Here is a 17,552-nt window from a genome sequence, read left to right on the forward strand (position 1 = left end):
ATAAGATAAATCTTAATTAAGTGCGATAATAAATAATTGATAAAAGTCTTTTTCATATATAATTAAATACAAAACCATAATTCTTAGGCTCAATTCCCTATCTAGCACCATTTACATCTTTATTTCCCTATCTAGCACCCTTTTGTTTTTATTTCCCTATCTAGCACCCTTTTGTTTTTATTTCCCTATCTAGCACTCTTTTATTTTTTATTTCCCTATCTAGCACCATTTTAAAAATAAATAAATAAATAATAAATTATTATTTTTTAATAATTTTAATTTTGAATGCATTAAAAAATAAATATTTTTAATGTTTAAAATAATTAGAAATATAATTAATGAATAAATAAATGAGTTTTTACAAAATAAAAACAAAAAAGTAATAAATTAAAAATGTTTAGTTTAAAATTATTATTTTTTAAAATGAACAAAATAAAAAATTAAACTCTACAACAACATAAAAGTTGAATCTATAAACATACATTAGTATTTATTTTTATTATTATTGATGATGTAATCATGTTAATTTCAAGTAAAAAATACAGGACATATTTATAAAAAAAAACAAAGTCAATTAGTATTAATTAATAGTGGACACATAAATAATATTGAAGTGTTTACCTAAATGCAAAATTCTAAAAAAAACTAATACACATGTTACACTTAATGCTTAAAAATGAGAAGAAAAAAATGCAAAAATAAATAAGTCTAGAAAATAAAAAAACAACAATAAAATAAAAACAAAAACCATAAATAAATAAATAAAGATTGCAGAATTAAAAATAATAACTAAAAACATAAAAGGTATAAAATAAAGGAAAAACAAAATAAGATAAAGATAAAATATATAAAAAAAATCAAATAAATCAAAACAAGATAAATATAAGAGATATAAGACGATACTAAATAAGTATGTGTTTCTAGTTATTATTATTTTTTCTGCCATTCTTTATTTATTTCTATTTATGTTTTTATTCATTAATTATATTTCTAACTATTTTAAATACTAAAAATATTTTTTTTAATGCATTCAAAATTAAAATTATAAAAAAAATTACTGGATTGTGCAATTCTCGTCATTAATTATGTTTCATTTTGCACAAACTATTTAATGTACCGCTATGAAGAAAATATCAAATGAATGATCATCTTTTATTTATTTTCCTTTTTATGATCAACATATGCTTATTTAATATCGCTTTATATCTCTTATCTTTATCTCGTTTGAATTTTTTTTATATCTTTTATCTTTATCTTATTTTGTTTTGCCTTTATTTTATATCTTTTATGTTTTTAGTTGTTATTTTTTTTCTGTCATTCTTTATTTATATCTATTTTTTGTTTTTATTTTATTGTTGTTGTTTTTATTTTCTATACTTATTTTTTTGTCTCATTTTTAAGCATTAAGTGTAACATGTGTATTAGTTTTTTGTAGAATTTTGCATTTAGGTAAACACTTCAATATTATTTATGTGTCCACTGTTAATTAATACTAATTGACTTTGTTTTTTTTTTTAAATATGTCCTGTATTTTTTACTTGAAATTAACATGATTACATCATCAATAATAATAAAAATAAATACTAATGTATGTTTATAAATTCAACTTTTATGTTGTTGTAGAGTTTAATTTTTTATTTTCTTCATTTTTAAAAATAATAATTTTAAACTAAACATTTTTAATTTATTACTTTTTTGTTTTTATTTTGTAAAAACTCATTTATTTATTCATTAATTATATTTCTAATTATTTTAAACATTAAAAATATTTATTTTTAATGCATTTAAAATTAAAATTATTAAAAAATAATAATTTATTATTTATTTATTTATTTTTAAAATGGTGTAGATAGGGAAATAAAAAATAAAAGAGTGCTAGATAGGAAAATAAAAACAAAAAGGTACTATATAGGGAAATAAAAATAAAAGGGTGCTAGATAGGGAAATAAAGATGTAAATGGTGCTAGATAGGGAATTGAGCCTAATTCTTACTATATTATCGTGAATAATAATTTTAAGAAAAAGTATAATTGAAAGTGTATTTTTAAAAAAATTTAAAAGACATACTATGATTATTGCCACTATAATCATTGTCATATCTCACAAAATAACAACTATAAATTTGGATGTGTGTGGAAATAAAATTATGATTCTAAATCATCATTAAATTTTTGTTGACTATACATGTATTAATAACCATTCTAGACAAGATTGTTAATTGTCCTATCTGCCCCGGTGGACCTACGTGTTATAATTCAACCTTGAATATTTTGAGCAATGTGATATTTTTCTCTTAAAGTTAGTTTATTATTTTTAAGCGATAACAAAGTATTTTCAACCTCTATTATATATGTTTATTTATTGAAAAGATTCACTATGCATTTCTTATTGACAACATCTTAAGAAAAGTTGTTTTTTTATTTCTTTCTAATGTGAGCTATTTTTATATAAAAAAATCGTTTATTTAGACAATAAGTTGTATATTCGGAACATCAACTTTAGTGAAAACAATTCTCAAAAATAATTTTATTTACATGAATCTAAAATTTGTAACTTACGATTATTTTTTTACATTTTTTATCTTAAAACTTCTTTTCAGCAAACTAATAATGAATTCTGTATGATTAAAATAATTTAGTTTTTACAATAATCTTATAAACCAAACTGTTGTTATTTTATCATAAAATATCATATATTCGCTAATGCTTTTAGTTTTCAATGTTAAAACTTTTATTTCAATTTTATTCTTTAATAATTATTGTCTTAAAATGTATAAGGATGTTTTTATAAAATTTAAAAAAGTAAAATATTTCGAGAAATTTTAACACTTATGAAATCCTATCTATACACATATTTTTCAAATAAAAAATAGAAATTTTGAAGGCAGGAAACTAATTTACAATAAAAAAAAGTTCAAAATCGCTTCCTTAGCATTTTTAAACACTTCTAAAGGCAAAACTTTCACATCTTCAGGTTATCTAGTACTCAAATAATAACTATCTTGTCAAGCTATATCTTAAATATCAGGGACGAAATCAATCTTGCAATAGATTGAAAAACAAAGTGTTTTTTTCACATCAAACTCAACATTCAGGAATCTACATCATGTTTCAAGATAAAAAAAAAAAGTCATATATTTCTCTATACATTTGTTCTTTAAAAGTTTATTATGAGAATGAAAATGGTCTTAAAAAATATTGAGTCCTATTCATCTAGAAACACTAGTTTTAGGGTAGTTTTTTTTTATAAGAAATAAAACATTCCTTAAATATTTTAATTTTTAATTGCTCATAAAAAATTATATTTCATAAGAAACTTAAACGTTATTTGTTGAAACTAGTATTTTGTAAGTAAACTCTAGAGGATAAAAGTATGTATTTGTGCTTCTGGGCTGGGCTTACATCAATGTGTGTGTGAACAAGACTTCAATTTTACATTTGCTAGATGGGCAAAGAATTATATTTCATCCAGTTCTAATTTTTAGAGGATATGGATTGAGTGTAAAATAGGCTTCTAGCTGGTCTTTTTTTTTTTGAGATAAATATAAAAAATATTTAATTTTATTTTGAAATAAATATACTATTTAATTAAGCTCTCTTCTTTTTGTTTGTATAAATAATGATGTGCAGATGATATTCACATTTTAAATTAAATTAAAGATATTTTTAATATAATGACATTTATTAACATTGGGTTAGTTTAATTTTTTTTTTATATCTGTGTGTACTGTGCGGATGAATATAAAAAAAATATAGCCTAAAAAATTTAAGTGAGTGATATATAAAAAAAGTTAATTTAATATCGATGGAATTAGTTTACACTACTATAAATAGAATTTTTAATATCGATTAATTTTTACATTTTACATAAGATAGAGAATCAATATAGATATCATCCAACAAAAGGGAAAAACCTTTTTATATAGGACTTTAACCTATGTTGTAGAAAGTGGATCGTATAACATCTATTAGTGATACATCGATTTTATATATTCCCTAAAATTGCATAAAAATAATATAATATTAAATCAAAATACATTTCTACATGGTTAAAGTTTAATATTGGTAATGTAGAGGAAACAATGTTTATATATATATATATATTTCAAGTTTTAACTAACATTACAATAAAATTATTAAATAAAAACTATAATTTTACATACCTAAATAATTAGTTATTTTTTAATTAAATTAAAAATTATTTTGTAAATTAAAAAAAATTATTAGTATCTAAAATAATTTTTATTAATAATAAATTTTTTAAAATAATTTCTACATCGGTATTTAATTATTGGGTATTAAGATTTTAGTTCTTACTACTTTATATTTTAAATTAGCCTTTATTAATATTTTATTAAAAATTAATTTAAAATATAAAATATTAGTAGTTAAGATCTTGGTAGCTAATTTAGATATCAATTTAAAAATTATTTTATAAATTCTTAATAATAATAATACAAATATTTTTTTAATTATTAAAATAATATCAAATTTAATCAATATAAGATTTTTTTTTTCTAAAATTGATTATTATTAATAATTTTTTTGTATAGTATAATGTACTATATGTAGTTTATTTTTAAGTTCCATTAATGTATTTCTCAACATATAATTTGAATGATCTATAATTTTTTTTTTCAATCAAATAATTTTTTAATATTCAATCAAAATAATAAATATTAAGATTTATTAATTAATATATAAGTATGACAACTAAAAGTAATTTATAATTAAAATAATATTTAATATTTATCTAATTTATAAAATATAAAATAAATAGTCGAATATTATAATATTTTAGAAGTAATGATAGGAAAATGGTAATGATAATAACCTTTTGCAAGTGGTGATAGTGCAACAGAAGTTAAGGGTGGTGGTTGCGACGCAACACCGGTGACATTAACTTCAAGCTGGTGTGGTGTAACCAAAATATGTTTTCAAAGAAAAGAACGATACACAAAGCAAGTGATTACAATAACAAAGTAAGGTGAAAGAGACAGACTAAAAAAAGAAAGAGAAAAGAACGTGCTCATTAAAAAAAAGGAAAAAGAATAAAAATAAAAATGAACAAAAGGTAATAATAAAACATTTTATATCAATTACTTTATTATTAGTTGTTTTTACTAATAATGAGTTTCTTATGCAAGTATCGTGAGGTTCATGGTCTTGGTATTATTGATTTGAAAGTTTTTAAAGTAGTAGTTTTAGAGAAATTGATTTGGCGTTTGGGGACAGACAAGCGATTCGTGGAAGAACATTCTTGAGTCGAAATATGGAGGGTGGAGAAGTCTGAGGGAACGAAGGAGTACTGCTAAGTGTCCCTTTGGTGGAAAGATTTGAAGGGGGTTTGGGCTTCGGAGAATTGGGAAAGGAGGTTTGAAGATCGTTTCAAGTTGAAGATTGGTAATGAGAAGTTAATAAGTTTCTGAGAAGACAATTGGACGAGGTGTGGTGACCTGAAAATGGTTTTTCCAAGGTTGTGCTTTTTGAGCATTCCTTTTAGGTCTAAGTTGGTTGAGTTTGGGAATTGGGTTGATGGAGTCTGGGAGTGGAAATTAGCTTGGAGAAGGAACTTGTTTAAGTGGGAAAAGGCTTTAGAGAGTCAACTTCTTCAAGAACTCAAAGGACTGAGGTTGGAGTTGGATCTGGATGATGGCTGGGTCTGGAAGGACAAAGAGTTTTATTCTTACTTTGTCAATTTCTACTTATGTTTTCTTTAGGGGTGAGCATGAAGGGGGATCAATACTGTGTATGTAAAGTTTTCGAAGACTAAGGTTTTGCCTTCGGTCCAAGTTATTGCTTAGAGGGTATTGGAAAATAAGTTAATCACCAAGAATAATTTAATAAGGAAAAGAATAGAACTCGAGAATAATTTATACATTATGTGTGAGATGGAAGAGGAGTCTAGCGACCATTTCAAATGTAAATTGATGCAAACTTTATTTTCTAAAAATTTATGTAAAATATAATTGAAATTGCAATGAAAGAGTGTAGATATATATTTGTTTATTGGTCAATAAACAGGGATTCTTGAAATGGTTGGAACATTCTCGTTCATGTCACATGCATGTATCGCTATCATACCTAATAAAGTTTTTTTTTTTTTCTGATTCTTAGCACCCAATTATATCACTATCAGAGAATGGATATGCAGGAGGTGGAGTTTGTCTTGCAAGTGGGCACTGTTAGGAAGATAAGGTGCACCCATTAGTTACACGTTTGCATGGGTTGGTGATGACATGACTTGGATTAACATAGCATCAAGTTGCACGCGGCGAACGACGCTGATTCTTAGTCAAATGACGTGCAGCCCATCTCCTAACATACTCATTCTTTCAATTTTTCCCTTTATCGCTTATTTGTTTCAAGTAATGTATTATATACGAATATCAAATTGTGGGACATATTATGTCTGCTCAAGTGTTCTCAGAAGAAAATGAGGCAAAAATATGGTGTATGTTCATATATGAAATTGTCGTTCATCAGTTGAGAAAAAAGGAGAAAAGTTACGTAAAAATATGGGAAAATACGAAATTAGTTTTACTTTATTTCGAGGGTTATAGAGAAAAGAGATATAAATTGATTATGAGTTTTCTTTTCTAAAGGTTAATTAGTCGGTGGTGAATAATCAATTATGTGTGTTGATTTTTGCTTTATGTTTGGCTTGTATTGTGAATTTTTTTATATATATTGTTAGATGTAATGATAATGTTAGATAATTTACAAAGAATCCTACGAGAATGCTGAATAATTAAATGTAACTTAACTTACTTTTCTCGCCATATTGTACTGTGCAATCTTATATTTAATTTTAATTAGGTGATAGATTTTTAAATTAATTTTGATTTATTTTATTAAGTTTTATGAAATTTACAGTTTTTCTTAAATTTTTTACAATTATTTCTATTTTAATTTTATTTAATTTTATCAAAATTTACTCTCAACAATTTTGTATGGATCCACAATGTCACTATTTTTTTTCAAGTAAGTTCATGCATAGTTACATGAGTAATTTTTTTTTTTATCAACAATAAGAAATAAATAAATGGAAACCACTTTAGGGGTGGTCTAACCCTTATACATAAAGAACTAGTGTTTTATCAACCTCCTACCAAGGGACACCTTCCAACTTAAAAAATGAACAACCAAACCAAACTCAAGAAAGCATTAAACAACCAGGCTCATACAATCCACTGGGTTCAAAACCCAATTGGGGTACGTAAAAGAATTACAACAGGACTTTGCAAAAATCCAAGACCAAACATTTACCTGTACCCCAAACATTTACCAAACATTTACATGAGTAATGTTTTAAGTTGCGTTTGGATTGGAGATGAAATATGTGAGGATTTGAGAGATTAGATGTGTGAGGATTTGAAATAAAATTGTGAAGAAAGTGAGTGTGTTGGATTGAGGTATTGACGAGCATATATTTATTCACACTCACTAGCCTTATTCATAGATTATTGGACTATAATAATAAATAAATCCATTGTTTTAATTAATATTCTTATAATTGGGTTTATTTGGGCCTTAACTATTATTATTGTTAATTTTGTGTTTTTAGAGTAAATTATCCGGAGGAAGCATCTACCTTTGTGAAAGGGCCAAATATGCAAAAGTCCAAGTTGCTTCTTGAACCAAAACAGAAAACAAATTCTGAAAGAGAAAATAAAATCTACAATATCTCACAAACAGAATTGGAAGCAAATCTTCTGCAAAATACAAGAATTCTGAAAAGATGGAAACTTGGAGACGGTTAACAAAATATAAAAAAGTCTATGAAAGGACACAAGCATAATGTAACAGCGTGTTTTTAAAAAAAACACCAACAGAAGCTTTGCCCCCCCCACCACCAGTGCCTTTCATTTTCTTCTTTTTCTCTCTCTCTCTCCAATTCTCTTCTCTCCCTCTCTCTTAATTTCTCTCCCAATCTTCATCTATTTTAGAATCTGATCATACCACGCTGTAGCAGAGGAGTTAAGGAACATTTCTACCCGATCAGATTTTCAAACAGAGTAAGTTCATTTTTACTCTAAATATCCTTTGTTCTCTGTTTTTCCTTAGGATTTAGTCATCAATCTTGGTGGGATCAGTTGAGAAGTTTAATCCTCTCAACTTATTCTATTATATACTTAATTTTTGTTCTGTTTGGATAATTTGCATTAGGCCTATAAATCTTGAAGCTTATCCAAACGGTGGGGAATAAAATTCTAAAAGTTGCTTGGAAAGCAAGCAATTGAGGTAAGGGAAGCTAAATTTAATTTTTAATAGCACCCTAGGATAGAAGATCTGAATGCGGAAGGGACGTGGTCCCAATATTCAATTTCTCTTGCAGGGATGTTGTGTGTTTATTTATATTGGGTTGTTTGTTTATATATTATTTAAATTTGTGGAAATATTGGGTTTTGATGATTTAGTATTAAAGTGTATTTTTTTTATGTCAAATAAACTTTTGAATATTGTGGATAAATTTTTGAATGATATTGTATGACGAAATGGTATGAAATTGGATTCATACATTTGGGATAATGTATGGACTGATGTTTGTTGTGTATTAAGTATTGATGTCGGGATAATGTATGGACTGATGTTTGTTGTGTATTAAGTATTGATGCCTATGTGGTAACAGAGATCTCCGAGCTTCACTGATGATCTAAGTCACATAGACTAAGATATCAGGTGGTGAGAAGCTGATGGGGGAGTTCATGCACACCGTGACATATGAGATGCACGGCTTGGGTTGTATTGAACTTACCCTGATCCTTTTTGTTGGATTCGCTGGTAATCTTTGGATCAGGTGTTAGTCTCTGGTAGGACTTACTTAATACGGGTCTTCCGGAAGACGTTGTTTGTTGAATATCTTGGATGTGTAGATCCATGTGATTGTTTTATTGTTGAGATTTGAAGAAGATTGAATAATTTGAGAAATTGATCATGTAACTTGGTTTTCTCTTTTGATTTAATTGTGTATATTATAAAATTCTATTTTCACTAGCTTACCCTTGCTTTTCTTGTTGTGTTTGAACTGCGATGACTGTACTACGTACACGAGCAGATGATCTTACAGGTGTCTGCGAATCAGAAGAGTTTTAGGGCGTTGATTATGAAACTTATATTGTAAATATTTGTATTTCTATATGTCCTAATCATGTATTAGGAATGTTTTGAAAAACTTTATGCTTGTATAGAAATAAGTAGAACCTGTATTGTAATAGTTAGATGTATTTTTCGGAGTGTTACACATAAAGGAGAAAAGGGAGAGCTTCATAGGATTTTCTTAGTTTATTTTCTTCTTAGTAATTCTTTTGTTTTGCCTCCGCATGGAAGACTAAACCTTTTTGGTTGATTCTTTTGTAATTCCCCATTGAGTTTTGAAGTTTTGTTCAATAAAAGTTTCGATTTTTAATTCTCTATAGTAGTTGTTTTTATTGTCTAATCTCTTGGAAAACTGGTTTTTGTGAGAGGTTGTACTTGAACGCATGATTGAGAGTCTTCCTTATCTTAAACTTTGGTTTCTTAGCTAGTTCGCATTGTTGTTCTAATTAATTTCTTGGGCGCATGATTCAAGGGAGAGGAGGTAAGCATTCCCATGGAGTATACGCATGGAACAAAATGGGTATTGATTAAACTAGTAGACGCATGCTTTACTGGTGAGTTTCAGTTGAATCAGATCGGCGCATGTTCAATCTGGTTTAGCTCTGTTGGAGGATTGAGAAAGATTAATCTTTAGAGAACTGATGACTTTTTACGGCAAGTGCACCGTGTTTGTCAAAAGTAATAATTGTCCCTAAGGACGGATATCGATCCCACAAGGAACAGTGAATTATCGAGTACAATAATCGCTAAATATAAAAACAGAACAATTAAAAGAGTTTTGAATTAATTGTGTTGGCACTGATCAATAAGAAAACAAACAAAGAATTAGTTGTTTCAATTGGAAAAATAAGGATTAGTTTCATCTCTCTCACTCTCAAGTATTTTGATTAGCATGTCAATATTAAGTTCTTTGATTGAAATTGATGCCCATATAAAAATCATTTATATCGATTCCTCGCATATAAAATCCTTAAGAATGTCCCCTAACTATCGATCCCTCGCATAATTATAAGAACAACCTAGAACGAAGCTCAGACGTTTAATAGCAATTAACATTTCAAGTCTATTTCTAGCACTTAAATATGTTAAGTATTGTTGTTTAGGTCCGAACCCTAAAAATACCTCCCGGTCAGATTTAAGATTCTCAATTTGTCACGGAAAATTAAAAGTAAAACAACAATACCAATAATCAATCAAGAACTGAATATTAATATATAAAATATCACCTCAATACATAAGAGTTTGAGTAGATTACTCTCAATCCCAAAGGGTAGAATTAGCCACGCATACTTCTATCACCTTCCATTCTCCCAATTGGGTTACAACTCACTCTATGGTGTTTTCCTCTCAATCTGGCACACTAAGGTTGAGCCTCTAGCCCTCTATTTATCCTAGTTTTCTAGGGTTAGGTTGTTTATTGTGTCGCGCTAATGGGCTAAATGATAAAACATAAAAAAAGGCCCAATCTTCCTTTGCATCTTTTTCCATTCTGGGACCTTCTATCTTTATCTTTTTAGCTCAAATCATTCATCTTTAATCCAAATCTCCAATCTTCCTTAGAAATCTGCAATTAACACCAAATTTGGGAATAAAATACTCTTATTCAAATAAAGATCATAAAAAATGTAAAAAAGGTATAAATTCATAAATTAGGGATTATTTTATATGTAAATTAGCAATAAATCCTCATAAGTGCCTATATTTTAATATGAAATATTACTGAAATTAGACACTAAGAACCTGTGAAGAATTCAATGGTGGAAGAACTTGGGATCAACCGCTTTTTATTTGCTATTTTAATCTCTTTTATATTTTCTGCACAACTATCTCAAACCCCCTTTTCATCTTTATTGCTGTAGATAGATTTTAAACCTGATCAACTGATTTTACTATTGCATTCGTTGGGAGATGACTTGGGGACATTTGTCCACAATTATACTATCATCTCTCTAATGTTAGACAAGTCTACGCTACAATCATATTAATTTGACAGCAAAACGACAGCTATCAGGGTATGTTAGAGTGAATTTGTGAGACAAATTTATTAAAGTTTGTAAGTAATGTGATGGTTGTAAGAAATTTTTTAATTTTTTAAAAGGTGTAAAATGTAAGTTTACAAATTTACCATCATATATAAAAATATTTAAATAATAAAATATGAGGTATTTGTTTGTATATTTGAGTTAATTAAAGTATTCTAAATTCTTTTCAGTATAGTTGAGTAATTTATTTTGGTATTGTTGAATAATTATTTTTGGGAAAATATGATTTAGTTAATATTATTGAAACATAGAAAGAATAGTAAAAAATAATATTATCTAACTATATACAAATTTACCGTTATATTTATTTATATATTTTGAAAGTTTTTTCTATTCATTGAATTATAATGTATGTAGATACATAACCATGTCGATATTTTAGAAGATATTTTATAATGAAAAATGTTATATGTAGAGTAAATTGTACAACACATTTATTTATAAAAAGAAAAAATATATAGAACATTATGAAATATCATACAATATGATGGAAAAATAATAGAAATAAAAGGTATTATTATTATATATATATTATTATTATTATTATATGAATGGCATATCTATTTTATAATAACCTTTCCTTTTAGAGATCATATTAACTTGACTGTTAAACGATAATTATTACTCAGTATCACTTGGTTATTAATTCAGTTATTAGTCTTAAATGGGTTATTAATTCAGATTTTATTAGAGCAGTTTTGCAATTTTGTACGATTACATTCAGTCAGTTTCTACAACCTTTTGTTATTTTCTTCAATTAGTTTCTGCAACTGGTATTAGAGCATCTGTTATCATGAACTCTACCCAATTATCAGTTCATTATCAGTTTTTATCCTTGATAGAAAAAATTATAATCGGTGGTGTGTGCAAATGAGAGTTTTGTTTGATTATCATAAGTTATGCGATGTCATTGTGGAGTGTCTGCATTAGTTGATAAATCAACTGAAGCGCAACAGGTAATGCATCGTGACAAGAAGAAGAAGAAAGACAAAAAGGCTTTATAGTTAACAAATGATGTCTTTTTAAACAATTCATGTACCAAATAAATACAACTAATTACATATCTTTATCTTATTTTCTATTTTTCTGCGCTTTCATGGTTGCTATTGTTATAATTATTCATGTTAACCCTTTTATCAACAAATAAGTAGAACCTCTAGAATAACCTCTAGAAAACTGATCAAACATAATAATTTGATTACCAATAAATTTGAATTCACTGTCTATCGAACAAATCATAAGCAACAGTCTCATTGAAATCCTTGTCATTGCAATATATGAGAGACTATTCCTTTGTGTTGATGCAATAATATAACATTGTTTCCCTTGTGTTTAAATCTTCCTCCGTATAAGATGTTAATGAAGTTGTATCAATGCACTGTTATATTTATAATTAAACTGTCTAGATTTTCGTCTCGTATATTTTAGAATTCTGTGGATTATATTATTATCAAGTTCTTATATCATGATATTTTCTCCGAAAAATATAATATTTTAAGTATATATCTTGAGAAGACAAGATAAAGGTGTAATGATTGCTGTTTGTCCACCTTTAATTATGGATAAGATTCATTGGTGACAATCCAATTTGGTCGATTTCCAATGGTGATGATTTATTACATGTACTTCATTGTCATTTATTTAAAGCTAAAATGAGTTAATCTGTCTGCTATCAAGGTTGGAAGTGGATAGATACATGAGGATGTGTGTTTGCACGAGCTCGTATATACAAATTCAAGAGGTCGCAAAATATTTGTGTAGTTTTTTCGAATCGGAGAGAGTTTTGTCGCAATTTGATTTTCGAGTGGAAATTTATTTTGTGGGTTTGGAGTCATTGTTTTGTATGAATTGGAATGTAGCTCGTGTCTCACAATATTTTTTTTAGTAGTTAAGGTCGAGTAATATTTTGATTTTGAGTTTCTCGTTCGTAATTGTTTTCTCAAATAATTCTTAGGCTAAGAAATTGTCAGATCTAGTAAAGGTATTTTTTTGAATCAGAGAAAATATATTTTATCTTTGTTTTGATGATACTGCTTTCTTAGGTAGCAACTAGTTAGATTACCTATGGATTCCAGTTTAAAACTTAGTCTTAATGATGATGACTCTATTGAGGATTTGTCTATATATAGAAGGTGAATTGGAAGACTTATGTACTTACTAATTATATGCCAGACATTACCTTTTCAATTCACAAGTTAAGTTAATACATGAAGAATTCATTAATCACACATTTAACTATAATTCATCACTTGTTACAATACTTGAAGTTTATTCCAAGTCAAAAGTCTCTTTTTCCCCAGTTAACAACAAATGTTTTCTTTCAGCATATCTTGATGCATACTATATCAATTGTTTACACACTAGGACATTTGTTGACTTTTGTGTTTTTCTTAGTGACTCTTTGCTCTTTTAAAAGTATGTCAAACAAGGTACTTTGTCCAAATCTTTGGTAGAATCAAAATATCATGTCATGTCATCAATGGTCAGTGAAGTAGTTTGGCTACAACAATCTCACTCAAATATTGTGAAGTTTTAATTGATAGACTATGATCTTCTTTGATGAAAATTTGTCATACATATTGTTTTTATTCCCTCCATCATGAGATCCATACATATAATATTGATTGTTATTTTATTCGTAAGGTTATTCAAAGGAAACTATTTCAGTCATTTATATAAACATCAAATAGTTGACATATTCATATATATTTGTTTTTTTTTTCATTTTATATTATTTTTCATGTGATGATGTAACATCCCTATATTTTCCCATATCTATAACCATAATCTGTATGAAATATTAAAATAAATATATAAACATAATACAAATATGTCTAAAATTTCATTATTATAATGTTTCAAATTATCTCTCTCTTCATAAGACTTGAAACATTTACATAAAATTTAAAACAAAATTTCAAAAGAAAAATAAACATTTTCCATTATCCATCTTCTCACCGAGAAACTTTATCACCTGTAACATCATCTGCTCCCGTGTAAAATACACGATCATCACAGATCAAAGAAAAACAACCACAAAACAAAACAAAGGGTAAGCTAGGTATTTTTAAAACTTATAACACAAATATGAGTTTAAACATCCACATAAATTCATCATTTCTCATGCATTTCACATAACCATCAAGTGTGTATCAACAATTTCAATATTCATCTTTCTTATGTCAGACTTCTACTGACTCATAACAAATAGATATTTGACTCTACTTCCGGAAGACTCGTGTGTTGACTTAGACTCAGAGATCTGCACCTGTCATACTACATCACTGTGAAATCCACACAGCTATGCGCATAATTAATCTCAATATCATCTCTCTCCTAGTATGACAGGGTTAATTCGTATAACAGGTCAAGTTAATTATCTTTCAAACAACTTACCCATTCATATGAACCTCCTTCGACTCTCACCACCTGAATAACTTCATCTATATGATTCCATTATCTCAGGAGAGTCAGGATATCTCCTTCTAGACGAATCCCTAGTCAATGCACATCCTAAACAATCTTAACACGGTATTTTCTTTCCTGAAAATACTATGTCTTGATTAGAATTCATATTTTGAACCTCAAAATATCCACCATCAAACAATCAAATCATACCAATGTTTAAAAATTTCCAAAATACACAACAATTCATTGACTAATCATATAAATGTCTAATTAAAGAGATTTTCAATTAACTATACATGAAATAAAAGTTTACATACTTTATAAAAAAAAAATATAGAAATAAATAAATCAATCTTTTAAAAGCAAATAAAAATTAGTTTAATATATATTTTATTTTTATTTATTATTATTATTATTATTTTTTTTAGACTTTAGCTTGAGCTAGAATTCGCTAGCTTGAGCTAAAATCCACCAGAGAGCACCCAAAATTTTAGCTTGAGCTAAAATTCGCTAGCTTGGGCTAAAATCCTCCAGAGAGCACCCAAAATTTTAGCTTGAGCTAGAATTCGCTAGCTTGAGCTAAAATCCTCTAGAGAGCACCCAGAATTTTAGCTTGAGCTAGAATTCGCTAGCTTGAGATAAAATCCTCCAGAGAGCACCCATAATTTTCTAGCTTGAGCTAGAACTTGCTAGCTTGGGCGAAATATGCAGAAAATTCTGCATAACTTAATATACCTATCAGATTATAAATCAACATCTCATTCGATTCATAAATTATAAATCTACACATTACATTGGTAGTTCCTGTTCAGCATGATACAATCACTCTCATTGAATCATTGAGTTATTATCTCCATCTATACATATATATGATTTCTAATTCTACAACCATTTAAATCAAACAACAAATTCTCAATCACAACACTTTCAATTTCAATACAATCTACTCAAAACAAGAAATCTTGCAACAAAATTTGGAATTGGTGACCACGTCACACTCACATTCAAATCTTCTAACATAGGGTTCTATTGAAGATTTTAAACTAGCTTCCCTTACCTGGACTTTAGCAGATGCTCACTAAGAGCTCCAAACCCACCAAAAGCTTAAGGATACCCTAACCTGCACCACAGAGTCCTGATCACAAATCTAACTACATCACTAGGACCCTGAGCTAACAAAGACTAATTCTGAAGATAAAAACCTCACATGCAAACTTAAATTGAAAGGCCACCCAACCAACTCAAAACTAACTCAAAGGAAAAAGAGCCAAAAATGAACTTACTCTATCTAAGATTTTGATCGGTCAATCTTGTAGATTTCACTGCCAGGAGTCCAATGGCAGACTCTGATCATCAAACTGACGAAAGAGGAGGTCAGAATCTAAGAAAGAAGGGAGAGGAAAGGGAAAAGGGAACAAAAATGAACATACTCTATGAAAGATTCTGATCGGTCAATATTGTAGATCTTGCTGCCAGGAGTCCAATGGTGGACTCCGATCGTCAAACAGATGAGCGAGGAGGTCGGGATTTTAGAGAGAAGGCAGAGGAAAGGAAAAAGGAGTTTTTAGAGAGATAATAGTTCTTTTTAAAATGAAACCTGAATAACTAAATTTCTATTTATATAGCTTTTTCACTTTAATAATAAAATATTCAGGTGCCATTTTAATTGTACCATTTCTACTCTAAGACTATTTTTCTCAATCCTTACAGATGACACATGATTGATGAAGTTTAGGATGTCAGTCTAATTGAGATATCAGGCTTCATAGTGATATCTAACATTAATCTTATAATATATATATATATTGAAAAATTGGAAAAAAATTAAATGACTGATTATATAATATTTGTAATATTTAATTATATTTTATTCTAATATTTTTTTAAGTTAAAGGATATAAATGAATGTTGGTGATTATTAACTTTTCAGATAAAATGATTGAAGACAATAGTAGGAAGATCTTATAAATGCAAGTTTGTTTATTCAAAATATGTTTTAAAATTAAAGTTTAAATAAAATTAAATGAAAAGGGTATAATGCGTATTTCATAAAAAAAACTCACTTTTATTTTATTTTTCTTTTTTACAACATATAAAATTTTCATTTTTTTTTATTATCTTTCTCTTAATTTAAATTTTTTATATTTCATTTTATTTATTTTTTGTCCAAACCAAACATTAAGCACATAGAGTTTTAAACTCTTTAAGAAAAAAGGCTAACTTTATGATAGATCTTTCGATTGGGGAGACAATAATTTATTCTCAAATTTTTTAATGATAAAACTAAAATCTTGGTAGATCTTTTTGTCGATCAAACAATAAAATGGTTCAATTTATAACATTTTAGTCTTACGAGTTGAAATCTCCAACCCTTGGCATGAAAGGAACTATTTACAAATTTTTTAATCTTAATTAACATAATATTTATATTATTAAAATTTATAATTCTTAGTTATCACAATAATATTAAAGAAAAAATTACTCATTGGGCACCAATACTCTTTAATCCATAAACTTAAAAAATCTCATATTTTTATCCATATGTAAGAAAAACAACATCATTAAAAGAAGTTGACATCTGTTGCAATTTACGATTTAGTTCATGTACTTCCACTAATTTTAAATTTGGTAATGACACAATATTTGTCGTTTAGCTTCTACACTAAAAAAATTATTGTTTTAATCCTTCTAGTCTTCATCATGGTTTTAGTTCTTTCCATTGAAAAAGTTATGTTGTTAATAGTGAGTAAAGTGACCTTGTGTTGCATTATAAAAGTACTTTTTATTCTTTATTCAAACAATTATTTATCTTTCAACAGCTTTCATCTTTCTTCTTCATTGCCACGGAATTGAAACTTAAAAGTTCTTTAACAGTTATTTCATTGTTAGAAATTTAAAAAGATAAACTTCTATCACACATCATTAGATGATTTTTTGTGACTGCATCACAAAAACAATATCTCCTTGGACTTGTATTTATTTATTTTAATAGTAAATACAACAA

Source organism: Phaseolus vulgaris, chromosome 3, assembly GCF_051622355.1.
Source record: "Phaseolus vulgaris cultivar YP4 chromosome 3, ASM5162235v1, whole genome shotgun sequence".
Lineage (NCBI taxonomy): Eukaryota > Viridiplantae > Streptophyta > Magnoliopsida > Fabales > Fabaceae > Phaseolus > Phaseolus vulgaris.